This window comes from Hyla sarda, chromosome 12 (assembly GCF_029499605.1).
Source record: "Hyla sarda isolate aHylSar1 chromosome 12, aHylSar1.hap1, whole genome shotgun sequence".
NCBI lineage: Eukaryota > Metazoa > Chordata > Amphibia > Anura > Hylidae > Hyla > Hyla sarda.
Window position 1 is genome coordinate 57717583 of NC_079200.1, and position 13901 is coordinate 57731483.

The 13901-nt window shown below is 40.8% G+C and overlaps 1 long non-coding RNA gene across 1 annotated transcript in view; it reads right to left on the bottom strand.

The window, feature by feature from the left end:
• Positions 1-264: 264 nt before the first annotated feature.
• Positions 265-13901, bottom strand: part of LOC130297077 (uncharacterized) — a 36700-nt gene continuing 23063 nt past the window's right edge. Inside the window, exon 3 of the long non-coding RNA XR_008849386.1 lies at positions 265-556. This is a non-coding gene — a long non-coding RNA (uncharacterized LOC130297077). The remainder of the gene's footprint in view (positions 557-13901) is intronic.

Consider the following 13901-nt stretch of genomic DNA (forward strand, 5'->3'; position numbering starts at 1 on the left):
GTGACAACCCTGATGCACTAGCTCAGAGTCCAAATTACAGATACTAACTGAATGAGTAACTCTCGGGAGATGACCATGGCAGAATGCTGAAATGTTGACTGTAGAACTTCACTCCACATACTTTTGTGACAAACTGTTACATGTAATAAATGTTAGCACCATATATCTGCACATTGGGTATATCATTCGACTTAATGAACGGAGGCTCAGTCCGTGTTCAGACATGGAGAAAAAAATCACACTGCACATGATTTGCTTTTAAAACATCTTCGTTTTAGTAATATAAACCATCCGGTTATTTCTTAGTAATATTACAAAAATATTCACCCAAAGTGCTCACTGAATTGCGCGACAGTCCGTTTGGTCTCCGGTTTGTATTTCACCCTTTACCGGGCCTTCCAGAGTCCATGAGGTTCACCTTCCTCTCACGAAGGAGAAGCCGCAAATGAGCGTCGGACACTTCCGACGTTTCGAAGGCCACACCTCCTTTCTCAAGCATCCCCACCGTGCACCCATCACCAGTTACATAATCATCAGTTCTCGCGAGAGCTTAACTCTGAAAACGAGAGGGTAAGTGTTAAAATCATATAACAAATAACTAGGATAAAATCATGTATTAAAAACGCAGCATATATATTAGATGTTAAATCACAGAAAAAAACTTAAAATTACAGGTCTCATTGAGCCCATCGGGCACTAAGGAATTCAATGTTTCTATCCAGTAAACTTCTCTCTGTAGCAATTTTGATAGCTGTTTCAGTTGGCCCTTCTACTCCTTCAATCACCATCCATCTAAGTTCACTCACTTGGTGCCTACATTCTACAAAGTGCTTAGCTACGCCTGTCTCACCATATTTTTTAACCTGTTCGTCTCCTACTCCTTCATTCTTCATTTTCCGGATTAGTGAACGATGTTCACTAATCCGGCATTTCACACTTCTGATCGTCTGTCCGACGTAAATACGTCCGCACGGACATTTAAGTAAGTAGATTACCTGTTTGGAATCACAGCTGTAATATCCTTTCACAGGGAATTTACTACCTTTTAAAGGATGACTAATATGATCACATTTGATAATACTATTGCAATTTTGGCAATTTAGACATGGGTACGTTCCCTTCTTTTTAGACTGTAGGAAAGTTTGTTTTGATACCTTTTTACTTTTAACATCTGCTTTAACCAAATAGTTAGCGATTGCTTAACCTTTCCTATAAACAAATCGTGGGGGTTTCCGAAAAACCGTCCCGAATTTCGAGTTGGCTCGGAGTATACCCCAATATTTATTTATAGTTTTCTTGATGTTAAAAGTAAAAAGGTATCAAAACAAACTTTCCTACAGTCTAAAAAGAAGGGAACATACCCATGTCTAAATTGCCAAAATTGTAATTGTATTATCAAATGTGATCATATTAACCATCCTTTAACCTCTTAAGGACGCAGGGCGTATGGATACGCCCATGGGAATTACGGTCCCCTCCGCTAGCCAGTTGGGGACCGGAGCCGGATGCCTGCTGAAATCGTTCGGCATATCGCCCAGGGGGGTAATTATGTCCCTCCATGTCGGCGATGGCTGCAGATCGCTGGAAAATTCAGTCCAGCGATCTGCGTAGATTCCGGGTCAATCGGGTCTCCAGTGTCTCTGACGGCCCCGAACAGCCATAGCCAGTAGGGGTGAGGTGGCACTGGTGCCACCTCATGATCGCCCTGATTCGTCGGCCGGTTTACCCGCAACCCGCTCTGCCCTTCTTCCGGAGGATGTGAGCGGGTGCGGGACGTGGACCCCGGCAGCTAGGGACCCAATCACCGGCATCCCTGTTGGGATCGGAGCCCCAGGAGCGGCGGCGGCGACGACGAGGGACTGACCTGAAGCGGCGTGGATCAGCAGTTGGGTGAGTGACAGCCTCCTGCTGTTGCTTAGCAACAGCTCCCAGCATGCAAAAAGGGCATGCTTAGAGTTGTAGTTATTCAACAGCAGGAGGCAGACCACCACAACTCCCAGCATTCCCTTATGAGCATGCTGGGACTTATAGTTTTACAACAGCTGGAGGCACATTTTTTCTATGGAAAAGTGTACCTTCAGCTGTTGTATAACTACAACTCCCAGCTTGCACAAACAGCTAAAGTGCATGCTGGGAGTTGTAGTGGTGCATCTGCTGGTTGCATAACTACAACTCCCAGCATGCCCGTTGGCTGTTGGTGACTGCTGAGAGTTGTAGTTTTGTAACAGCTAAAGGCACACTGGTTGTAAAACTCAGAATTTTTTTTTACCTAACTCAGTGTTTCACGACCGGTGTGCCTCCAGCTGTTGCAAACTACAACTCCCAGCATACACCGTATATGCTGGGAGTTGTAGTTTTGCAACAGCTGGAGGCACACTGGTTGTGAAACACTGAGTTAGGTCACAAACTCAGTGATACATAACCAGTGTGCCTACAGCTGTTGCAAAACTAAAACTCTCAGCATGTACAGTCTGTCAGTGCATGCTGGGAGTTGTAGTTTTGCAACAGCTGGATGTCCCCCCCCCCCCCTCACCAACGTGAACGTACAGGGTACACTCAGATGGGCCGAGGTTTACAGTAAGTATCCGGCTGCAAGTTTGAGCTGCGGCAAATTTTCTGCCGCAGCTCAAACTGTCAGCGAGAAACTACTGTGAACCCCTGCCCGTGCGACTGTACCCTAAAAACACTACACTACACTAACACAAAATAAAAAGTAAAAAAGACTACATATACACATACCCATACACAGCCCCCCTCCCCTCCCCAATAAAAATGAAAAACGTTTGGTACGCCACTGTTTCCAAAACGAAGCCTCCAGCTGTTGCAAAACAACTACTCCCAGTATTACCAGACAGTCACTGACTGTCCAGGCATGCTGGGAGTTTTACAACAGCTGGAGGCACCCTGTTTGGGAATCACTGGCGTAGAATACCCCTTTGTCCACTCCTATGCAAGTCCCTAATTTAGGCCTCAAATGGGCATGGCGCTCTCACTTTAGAGCCCTGTCGTATTTCAAGGCAACAGTTTAGGGCCCCATAAGGGGTATCGCCGTACTCGGGAGAAATTGTGTTACATATTTTGGGGGGTATTTTCTGCTTTTACCCTTTTTTAAAATGTAAAATTTTTGGGAAAACAAGCATTTTAGGTAAAAAAAAATTTTTTTTTACATATGCAAAAGTCGTGAAACACCTGTGGGGTATAAAGGTTCACTTAACCCCTTGTTACGTTCACCGAGGGGTCTAGTTTCCAAAATAGTATGCCATGTGTTTTTTGTTTTTTTGCTGTCCTGGCACCATAGGGGCTTCCTACATGCGGCATGCCCCCAGAGCAAAATTTGCTTCCAAAAAGCCAAATGTGTCTACTCCTCTTCTGAGACCTGTAGTGCACCAGCATGGCACTTTTCACCCCCATATGGGGTGTTTTCTGAATTGGGAGAAATTGGGCTTCAAACTTTGGGGGGTATTTTCTGCTATTACCCTTTTTAAAAATTTTACATTTTTGGGAAAACAAGCATTTTAGGTAAATTTATCCCTTGTTACGTTTCCCGAGGGGTCTAATTTCCAAAATGGTATGCCATGTGTTTTTTTTTTTGCTGTTTTGACACCCTAGGGGCTTCCTAAAGGTGACATGCCCCCCAAGAACCATTTTTCTGAGGTATGTGCTTACTCGAGAGAAATTGGGCTACAAATACAAGTAAAAATTTTCTCCTTTTACCACTTGCAAAAATTCAAAAATTGGGTCTACAAGAACATGCGAGTGTAAAAAATGAAGATTGTTAATTCTCTCCTTCACGTTGCTGCTATTCCTGTGAAACACCTAAAGGGTTAAAACACTGACTGAATGTCATTTTGAATACTTTGCAGTTTTTATAATGGGGTCATTTATGGGGTATTTCTAATATGAAGACCCTTCAAATCCACTATAAAACTGAACAGGTCCCTGAAAAATATCGAGTTTGAAAATTTTGTGAAAAATTGGAAAATTGCTGCTGAACATTGAAGCCCTCTGGTGTCTTCCAAAAGTAAAAACTCATAAATTTTATGATGCCATCATAATGTAGACATATTGTATATGTGAACCAAAAAAAAAAAATTATTTTGAATATCCATTTTCCTTACAAGCAGAGAGCTTCAAAGTTAGAAAAATGCAAAATTTTCATTTTTTTCATCAAATTTTGGGATTTTTCACCAAGAAAGGATGCAAGCTACCATAAAATTTTACCACTATGTTAAAGTAGAATATGTCTCGAAAAAACTTTCTTGGAATCATAATGATAAGTAAAAGCATTCCAGAGTTATTAATGTTTAAAGTGACAGTGGTCAGAATTGCAAAAAACGGCCGAGTCCTTAAGGTGAAAAAGGGCTAAGTCCTTAAGGGGTTAAAAGGTAGTAAATTCCCTGTGAAAGGATGTTACAGCTGTGATTCCAAACAGGTAATCTTCTTACTTAAATGTCCGTGCGGACGTATTTACGCTGGCCAGACGATCAGAAGTGTGAAATGCCGGATTAGTGAACATCGTTCACTAATCCGGAAAATTAAGAATGAAGGAGTAGGAGACGAACAGGTTAAAAAATATGGTGAGACAGGCGTAGCTAAGCACTTTGTAGAATGTAGGCACCAAGTGAGTGAACTTAGATGGATGGTGATTGAAGGAATAGAAGGGCCAACTGAAACCGCTATCAAAAGAAAATTGCTATAGAGAGAAGTTTACTGGATAGAAACATTGAATTCCTTAGTAGTGTTGAGCAGCATAGGCTATATTCGAATTCGCGATATTTCGCGAATATATGGACGAATATTCGTCATATATTCGCTAAATTCGCATATTCGTAATATTCACGCTTATTTTCGCATATGCGGAAATTCGCATATGCAAAAATTAGCATAAGCGAAAATTGGCATATGAGAAAATTGGCATATGCGAAAATTCGTACGCCAGTCTCACACAGTAGTATTACAGCCTTCTTTACACCACACAAGCTGAAAGCAGAGAGAGATGATCACTGTGATGTGTACTGTGAAAAAAAAATATATCCGTAATTGTGAATATATAGTGCTATATTCGCGAATATTCGCAAATTCGCGAATATGCGATATTCGCAAATAAAATTTGCATTGCGAATATTCGCGAGCAACACTATTCCTTAGTGCCCGATGGGCTTAACGTTTTTTCTGTGATTTAACATCTAATATATATATGCTGCGTTTTTAATACATGATTTTATCCTAGTTATTTGTTATATGATTTTAACACTTACCCTCTCGTTTTCAGAGTTAAGCTCTCGCGAGAACTGATGATTATGTAACTGGTGATGGGTGCACGGTAGGGATGCTTGAGAAAGGAGGTGTGGCCTCCGAAACGTCGGAAGTGTCCAGCGCTCATTTGCGGCTTCTCCTTCGTGAGAGGAAGGTGAACCTCATGGACTCTGGAAGGCCCGGTAAATGGTGAAATACAAACCATAGACCAAACAGACTGTAGCACAATTCAGTGAGCACTTTGGGTGAATATTTTTGTAATATTACTAAGAAATAACCTGATGGTTTATATTACTAAAAAGAAGATGTTTTAAATGCAAATCATGTGCAGTGTGATTTTTTTCTCCATATACAAACTGTTACATGACATTCAGAAAAGGTTATACAGGTAAAGTTTCTCTGACTCAACAGTTGGGAACTGGTCCGAGCAGAGGAAAATGTAGAAGCCAGTGAAACAAAAGGAAGGTCCTTGTTCAGCTTGGTTCTGCTAAACCACTTGAGGAAAATGCTGAAATGTGCACTGTCAGATTCAAAAACTTTGGCAAAACATAAACCTTTCTAATAAACTTAGAAGAAAATATTACTTTCTTTTTATATAAATCATTGCCTATACAATTATGGCTTTGTCCAAGCTGAACCACAGGCATGGACAAAGTCCAGTAAGTGAGAGTGGGCTAGCACTCCTCTGTGCTCTCTCCTGTCTGATAGCACTCATCTGTGCTCTCTCCTGTCTGATAGCACTCCTTTGTGCTATCTCCTGTCTGATAGGACTCCTGTGTGCTCTCTCCTGTCTAATAATCCTCCTCTGTGCTCTCTCTTGTCTGATATTACTCCTCTGTTCTCTCTCCTGTCTGATAGTACTCCTCTGTTCTCTCTCCTGTCTCATAGGACTCCTATATGCTCTCTCCTGTCTGATAGTAATCCTCTGTGCTCTCTCTTGTCTGATTGTAATCCTCTGTGCTCTCTCCTGTCTGATAGGACTCCTCTGTGCTCTATTCTGTCTTATTGGACTACTCTATGCTCTCTCCTGTCTGATAGTACCCCTCTGTGCTCTCTCCTGTCTGGTAGCACTCCTCTGTGCTCTCTCCTTTCTGATATTACTCCTCTGTATTCTCTCCTGCCTGATAGGACTCATCTGTGCTCTCTGCTGTCTGATAGGACTCCTCTGAGCTCTCTCGTGTCTTATAGGACTCCTCTGTGCTCACTCCTGTCTGATAGGACTCCTTGGTGCTCTCTCCTGTCTGATAGCACTCCTCTGTGCTCTATCCTGTCCTTTCAGACAGAGGAGTGCTAGCCCACCCTCATTTACTGGTTCATGCCTGTGCTTCAGCTTGGACAAAGCCATGATTTTGTAAAAAGGAAATGGAAATACAATTTTCTTATGAAGTATACTAGAAAGGTTAATGTTTTGCCAAGATGTACAACATATAAAAAGTTTTTGTATCTGACAGCACTGAAGAGGAGAAATATTCTTGCAGTGGAATTTGGGCTAGGCTTAGAAATAATTTGCTGAAAATAGAACTAAAGACAATGTGGCCGACTTGTGGGAGGTATGCCGACATTAGCTATATCTAGCATCACAGACTTTACTAAGTTGGGTCCACCTCCTCCACCAGGAGAGGAGGATACACTTTGGACAGGATCCTACAGTCATTGGTTAGGATCTAGACAAAAATTTCTACTTATAGAACAGGGTTGCAAAGTTACACAAATGAGGATGGAATTTTCGTAACAGTTCCCTTGGAGTTGCTTTGTAAGCAGTTTTACTAACAAAACGTTTCTAAATACACTTTTAGCACTTTGGTGTTGCTAATGGTGATGTAAGTACAGTATAATTAGATATTTCTGGAAGGCATACACAAGTTGGTTAACTGTGCATGGTGTATGCTAAAGATGAATATGACATAATAGCCCCACAGTTGTGGTGTCCCAGCACAGGATGTCATCCTGTGGGCTGGAGATTGTCTCGGGCATCCTTGCTGCTGCTGCGCTGGACCCACTACTCCATCCTTTATTCTGTTGTATTGCATTGTGTTATGTTATGGTAAATTATGTTACTGTACCTTTAAGGGATTGCTGCAGAGTGGATCAGGTGACCCTGACCCCATAATGGGAGCCCCTCAACATTGGCCTTTATGTAGTGTAGTGGGGGAAGAATTATTCAGTTTAGTAAGAAGAAAAAGAGAGTGAGGAGCAGTCCAGTTCAGTGCTGTGTGGAGAAGTGTGTGAGGAATTTAAAGGAGGCCTAAGGAGGAGAAATCAAAAATCTGGAGCCACTCCAATCTCAGGACACCCTCTCACTCAGGTGAAAGTCAAAGCCTAGCAGTGAGCATGACATTTCGGGGGAGAACATTCTCTTCAGTTAGTCAGTCAGTCTAAAGTCTTTAAGTCAACGTGAGCTGCTATTTAATTTCAAGTCTCAGCAAATAAAAATCCCAGCATCTTCTTGTCTTCTCAGGAATATGAAAGCTTACATTTAGCCAATTAACCCTCTTATCAATTAATAGGCCTTTTTGCTAATTCTCCCTCCCAATTGTTCTCACATATTGCTACGCTTCCACATATCTACATGGGACTAAGCCAAGGCATTGCGGAGACTGTAGCAAGGAATGACTATGAGATACACCATTTTTCTTGTTTGTCCTGCCCCCTTATACCTTTCTACTTACTCCTTCCTCCCCTTTTTTTCTTTTCTTCTCTTCTTTATTATCTATTTTTTACAATGTCCTCTTGTTCTCTTTTCCTTCTCTTTGTTCTGTGATTCTTACGTAAACATCTAGGTAGCCATAGTTTAGTGTCCCCAAGACTTTTGTATCCTGATAACCTAGATTTTCTATTCGAATTAGGGAATCAGACCTTCTTCAGACCTATTACAACATTCCTCTTTGTGATATTGCTACCCGATAGATTAATGAATTTCTTAAGTATCTACCTGTTATACTTACTTGTTGAAAGATGCTTCCGTTTTGACATGTGATGCACTAAGTTGAATAGCACTGAACTACCTTACTTTATTGTCTCCTTGTGAATTGATTTGTATACTTAAAACTTTATTTTGGATAAAAAAAATAATATATATACCAAGGCGACAGGATATCCTAGTTCACTTTGCACTTCCCACTGTACTAAAGTCTGCACTGTGATGGATTTAACCATTCCTGCGTCAGTTAAGATAGTTATGCATAACCTTGCATCGGTGTCATCATTGTCCCCGCGCTTGGCCCAGGAGAAGCTATCTTAACCTCGGACCGTGTAGGTTAACGTTGCCCTGGCATCACAAACTGATCTATACACCCTGCATATGGTCAATAGTGCCACCACGCAGTGCTTACTCTATCTGGAAGCTCACAAAGAGTAAAGTGTTTGCAGAAGAGTCCTTGTTCAGCTATTCCCTCTTCTGGCTAGACAATTCTCCCTCTCAGAGCAAGAACAGGATTTTAGAAATGTGGACTGGATACTAGTGTTGCTCGCGAATATTCGCAATGCAAATTTTATTCGCGAATATCGCATATTCGCGAATTCACGAATATTCGCGAATAAAGCATTATATATTCGTAATTACGAATATTCGTTATTTTATTATTATTTTTTTCACAGTACACATCACAGTGATCGTCCCTCTCTGCTTCCAGCTTGTGTGGTGTAAAGAAGGCTCTAATACTACTGTGTGAGACTGGTGTGCGATTTTTCGCGTATGTGAAAATTTGCATATGCTAATTTTCGCATATGCAAATTTTCGCTTATGCTAATTTTGTATATGGCAATTTTTGCATATGTTAATTTTCGCATTCGCGAATATATAACGAACATTAGTCCATATATTCGCGAATATTCGCAAATTCGAATATGGCCTTTGCCGCTCAACACTACTGGATACAACCTTAGATGAAACCTCAACCAACCCAGATTCAGGTTAGAATTTATCATATGGAACTGCTTGTAGACAAAATAAAAATTAATTTAAAAAAAACATATTCACAAAAAAATATGTACATATGTGCATGCATACCCCATCTGGCTGGCTTCTTGTGTAGTAGCATTGCCTGGTGCATGAAATATTATTGTGGGTTTATATAGGAAGTACTCAATAGGGTGTATCCAGCACTCCAGAGCGAACAGCAAATCAAAAATATATAAGTCAATTCCTCTTCAGAATAAAAACATTGACAGTGGAAAGTGCAGCATGTGAGGATTTGCACCATAATCTTTTCTTCAGGAGGTGCAGCACCTAAAGTGTTACCGAAGGAAAATGGTATCAGACATTAGCCAACAGCTAAGAACTGCTGACGCCATCTTGCTCCATGTCTGAATTAAAAAAGTGGAAATATGGAGGGAAAATGTAAGATATGTTTGGCTAAAGTGGAAGGAGCTGCCTTGGCACATCTTTGTGCTTTCTAGCTAGTTCCAGTCTTTGAGCAGAGAGATTGGACAAATTCCTCAAAAACTCCTGCATAGAAACTAAACTAAGGGAAGTCATGTGATCAATGTTTCATGCATCCTTACAACACAACCAGTAGTGGCTGCAGTGTGCCACCATACAGTAATAATGTCCTCCCTCCTGTTCCCCCATAAGTGATAATACTCCCATGTCTGTCTCATACAGAAAAAATTACCTCTGTTCTCCAAACAGTTGTAATGCCCCCTGTGTCCCCAGATAGTAATAATGCCCTCTGTGTCCTATAGCAGTGGTTCTCAAACTTTTTGGCGACTGTACCCCCAAAGGCTGAAAGTATGTCCATGGGTACCTCCTCTCACGGAACTTGCGCGCGAGGGATGCCCGCGGACAAAAGGCGTGTTCTTACCTTTATACTAGTGCATTCGCCGATCCATCTTAATCCCCTTGTGCTATTATTCCCCCTCCATCTTAATCCCCTCATGCCATTTTTCCTCCCTCCATCTTTATCCCCTTGTGCTATTATTCCTCCTCCATCTTAATCTCCTTGTGCCATTATTCCCCCCTCCCTCTTAATCCCCTTGCACCATTCCCCCTTCCTCTGATAACCTTTTTGCCATATTGGATAATAATGGCACACGGGGATTCAATTGGAGGGGGGGAAATGGCAAAAGGGGATCAGAGGGAGGGGGAATAATGGCACAAGGGGATTAATATGGAGGGGGGAATAATAGCACAAGGGGATTAAGATGGAGGGGGTATGAGAGCACAAGGGGATTAAGATGGAGGGGGGGATAATCAACCCCCCCCCTCCATATTAATCCTCTTGTGCCATTATTCCCTCTCCCTCTGATCCCCATTTGCCATCCCCCCCCCCCCCCCTCCATCTTAATCCCCTTGTGCCATTATAATCAAATATGGCAAAAGGGGATCAGAGGGAGGGGGGAATAATAGCACAAGGGGATTAAGATGGAGGGGGGAAATGGTGCAAGGGATTAAGATGGAGGGGGAGAGGGATAATGGTGGAGGGGGGGATGGGGAATAATAAAGCACAAGGCATTACATTTTAATGCCTTGTGCTGTATTATTCCACATCCCCCCTCCGCCATTATCCTTCTCCCTCTCCATCTTAATGCCTTGTGATCCGTCCCATACATGTCCGCCTAATGAACATTTGGCCGATTGTTATCTAAAACGTATGGCAAGCTTAAGCTTGCTGTTAAAGGAGGTCATGGTGGAGTAGGACCTTATTAGAAATTTAGCTATAGGGTCCTATGGGTACCAGGGACCTTTTGGCTTTCTCAGGCCCCAGTGTAAACATAAATTCTACACCCCTATAGCATGCCCCAATGCCAAATTTTAACTGTCCTGCCATGCACCATTTATAGTACTGTACTTATAGTATAGTACTTATAATAAAGAGGAGTTTTTAAGCTTCCTTTGACACCAAGATCTGAGAGTGACTGCTATGTCTGCTTCCCTCTAGCTATTATGTTGAATGAAGCACAAGGAGAATCTTCCAGGTCTATTATATGTAACCATAGCAGATATACACTGTACAGCAATTTTTGGTGGTGATACAAACAGGTTTTCATCTCAGCTAATTACGGCAAAATAACGGCGCAGAATATTCCATTTCCGCTCTTATTCTCCTTGAACTCAAAGCATTTGCATTCTCGTTCTCCCCACAAACATGGTATACGCTCCGACTATTTCATTTGGCGCCTTTGTTATATAACAGAGAGCAGTACTGTTGTCAGAGGGGTGACTGTGTAATGGAACCTAGAGGCAGCGATGGAAGCCTTGACATTTTAGTGGATACGTTTCCAGGCCTTATCTCAATTGCATTAAGCTAGATCCCATTCTGAATACAGTTTAAAATGAGAAAAAAAATAAAAGAAATACATAAAAAGATTATCCACCTTCCTCCATACAAAACAAAGCAGCATCATGTCTTTGTGCTACCTAAACACTAAATGGAAACCAGAACAAAAGAGCTGCTTGTTCTTCTTTTCATCCATACAATTAAGTTGCGACATGTTAAACTGCATTAATTCAGCCCGGAGAGCACTCCCATCATTCTCGGCTGTCACTTCTCATTTTTCAGCTCTTTTTTTCTTTTATTACCTACAATGTACATTGTAACTCATCATTTGCTGCATGCAAGTGATATTTTACTTATTATTTTCTACAAATGCAGTGTACGGTTACATTACAGACAAAGGCTTCTATACCACATGGCTGCTATAGGGTCCTGGAGTAGACAGCCCAGTCTTGGTTGATCTCAATACCCCAAGCAGAACTCCCTCTACAGGGCAATGGGAGAATTGGACCCTGTCCTGGTAGGTAAACCCTGACACTATGATACCTTAGTCATTAAGACTTTTTCTTTATATGTACATTACTGTTTACAGCTATACTTGATGTTTCCTGAATTATTCTCCATACAATAATAACTTTTTAATTCACTATTTATTATTCACTATATGCCAGTTTTCTGAGATACATGTGTCCCAATTTATTCGTGAATTTTCCCTTTTGCACTGCGCACACTGCTTTGTGTAACAGTAAGCATGTCTTAGCAGGAGACATACTATAATTCACACCAGAAAAATGGTGTACATTGTATCCAAAATCAATATACTCCTTCCCGATATCACTGCTTGTTGACTGTGAATGGAAACCTCTCCAGAAGAAGTGCTGCATATACAGGCACAAGGCATGTTTTAGTAATAATAGTAATATCGGCATTTATTGTGTAGAAGGTTTTCTTTTTCACTTTTGCTCAACTCATGCTTCTTTTACGGGATTGTAAGATTCTGGGGGTCATTTTTTTTTTTTTACCAATGTGATCCCAACTTTTTTTTCTTGGATTTTGCACCCAAATTGTGTTGCTTGTTTGGTGCACCAGATTTTGCGACCAAATAATCCCCCCTCCCCCCCTAAAAAAAAAAAAAAAAAAAAATAACAACCCTGACCAACTCTCCATTTTACTGAGAAAACCTGAAACAGGGGCGTGGCAGCAAAAAAGCAGTGTGTCACTAAAAAATTGGCATGTCCCCAACAGTTTGAAAAATCCCAACAAATTTACTAATGTTCCCACATGAAATGTGGTGGATTTGTATTCTGAAAACTGACAAACAACAAACAAGTCATTGGGAAAAGCGCCAAATTAGTAAATACCATGAAAAAAATAACTGTTGGAACCCAGAACCCCCCCAAAGAAAACTACACTCCACTCTAAGTAAATAACCCCCTCTATGTATAAATTGGTCCACACACAAAAGCTAAGTACATGGATATAGTTTAAATGCAAAGACAAAGGTGCAAAAAGGTGCAACAAGCATGCAGAATAATATGATACTGTACAAACCAATAAACACTTGTTTAGAAAATTCTATGACACACCTTACATCAGTCAGTCCAGGGTAGGCTTCCCAAGACAGCTGCATTCTTGACATGTAGCTAAGTATATCTTGTTCTTGTTTATCCTGTTGTATCTTTCAGTACGTTTTGCTTTGTCTTTGTATTTTACGTTGTCAACATAGGTGATGTATATATGTTCACTTGGTTATTGTGTTTGTATCCCTATGTATTTACACAAAATTAGAATCCACTTTAACCTCTTAAGGACCCACCCATTTTATACCTTAGGACGCGGACATTTTTTGAACATCTGACCACTGTCACTTTAAACATTAATAACTCTGGAATGCTTTTAGTTATCATTCTGATTCCGAGATTGTTTTTTCATGACATATTCTACTTTAACATAGTGGTAAAAAAAAATTGTAACTTGAATCCTTTCTTGGTGAAAAATGTGAAAATTTTATGAAAAATTTGAAAATTTAGCATTTTTCTAACTTTGAAGCTCTCTGCTTGTAAGGAAAATGGATATTCAAAATATTTGTATTTTATTTTCACATATACAATATGTCTACTTTATGTTTGCATCATAAAATTGACAAGTTTTTACTTTTGGAAGACACCAGAGGGCTTCAAAGTTCAGCAGCAATTTTCCAATATTTCACAAAATTTCCAAACTCACTATTTTTCAGGGACCAGTTCAGGTTTGAAGTGGATTTGAAGGGTCTTCATCTTAGAAATACTACACAAATGACCCCATTATAAAAACTGTACTCCCCAAATTATTCAAAATTATATTCGGTCAGACTTTTAACCCTTTAGGTGTTTCACAGGAATAGCAGGAAAGTGAAGGAGAAAATTCACAATCTTCATTTTTTACACTCGC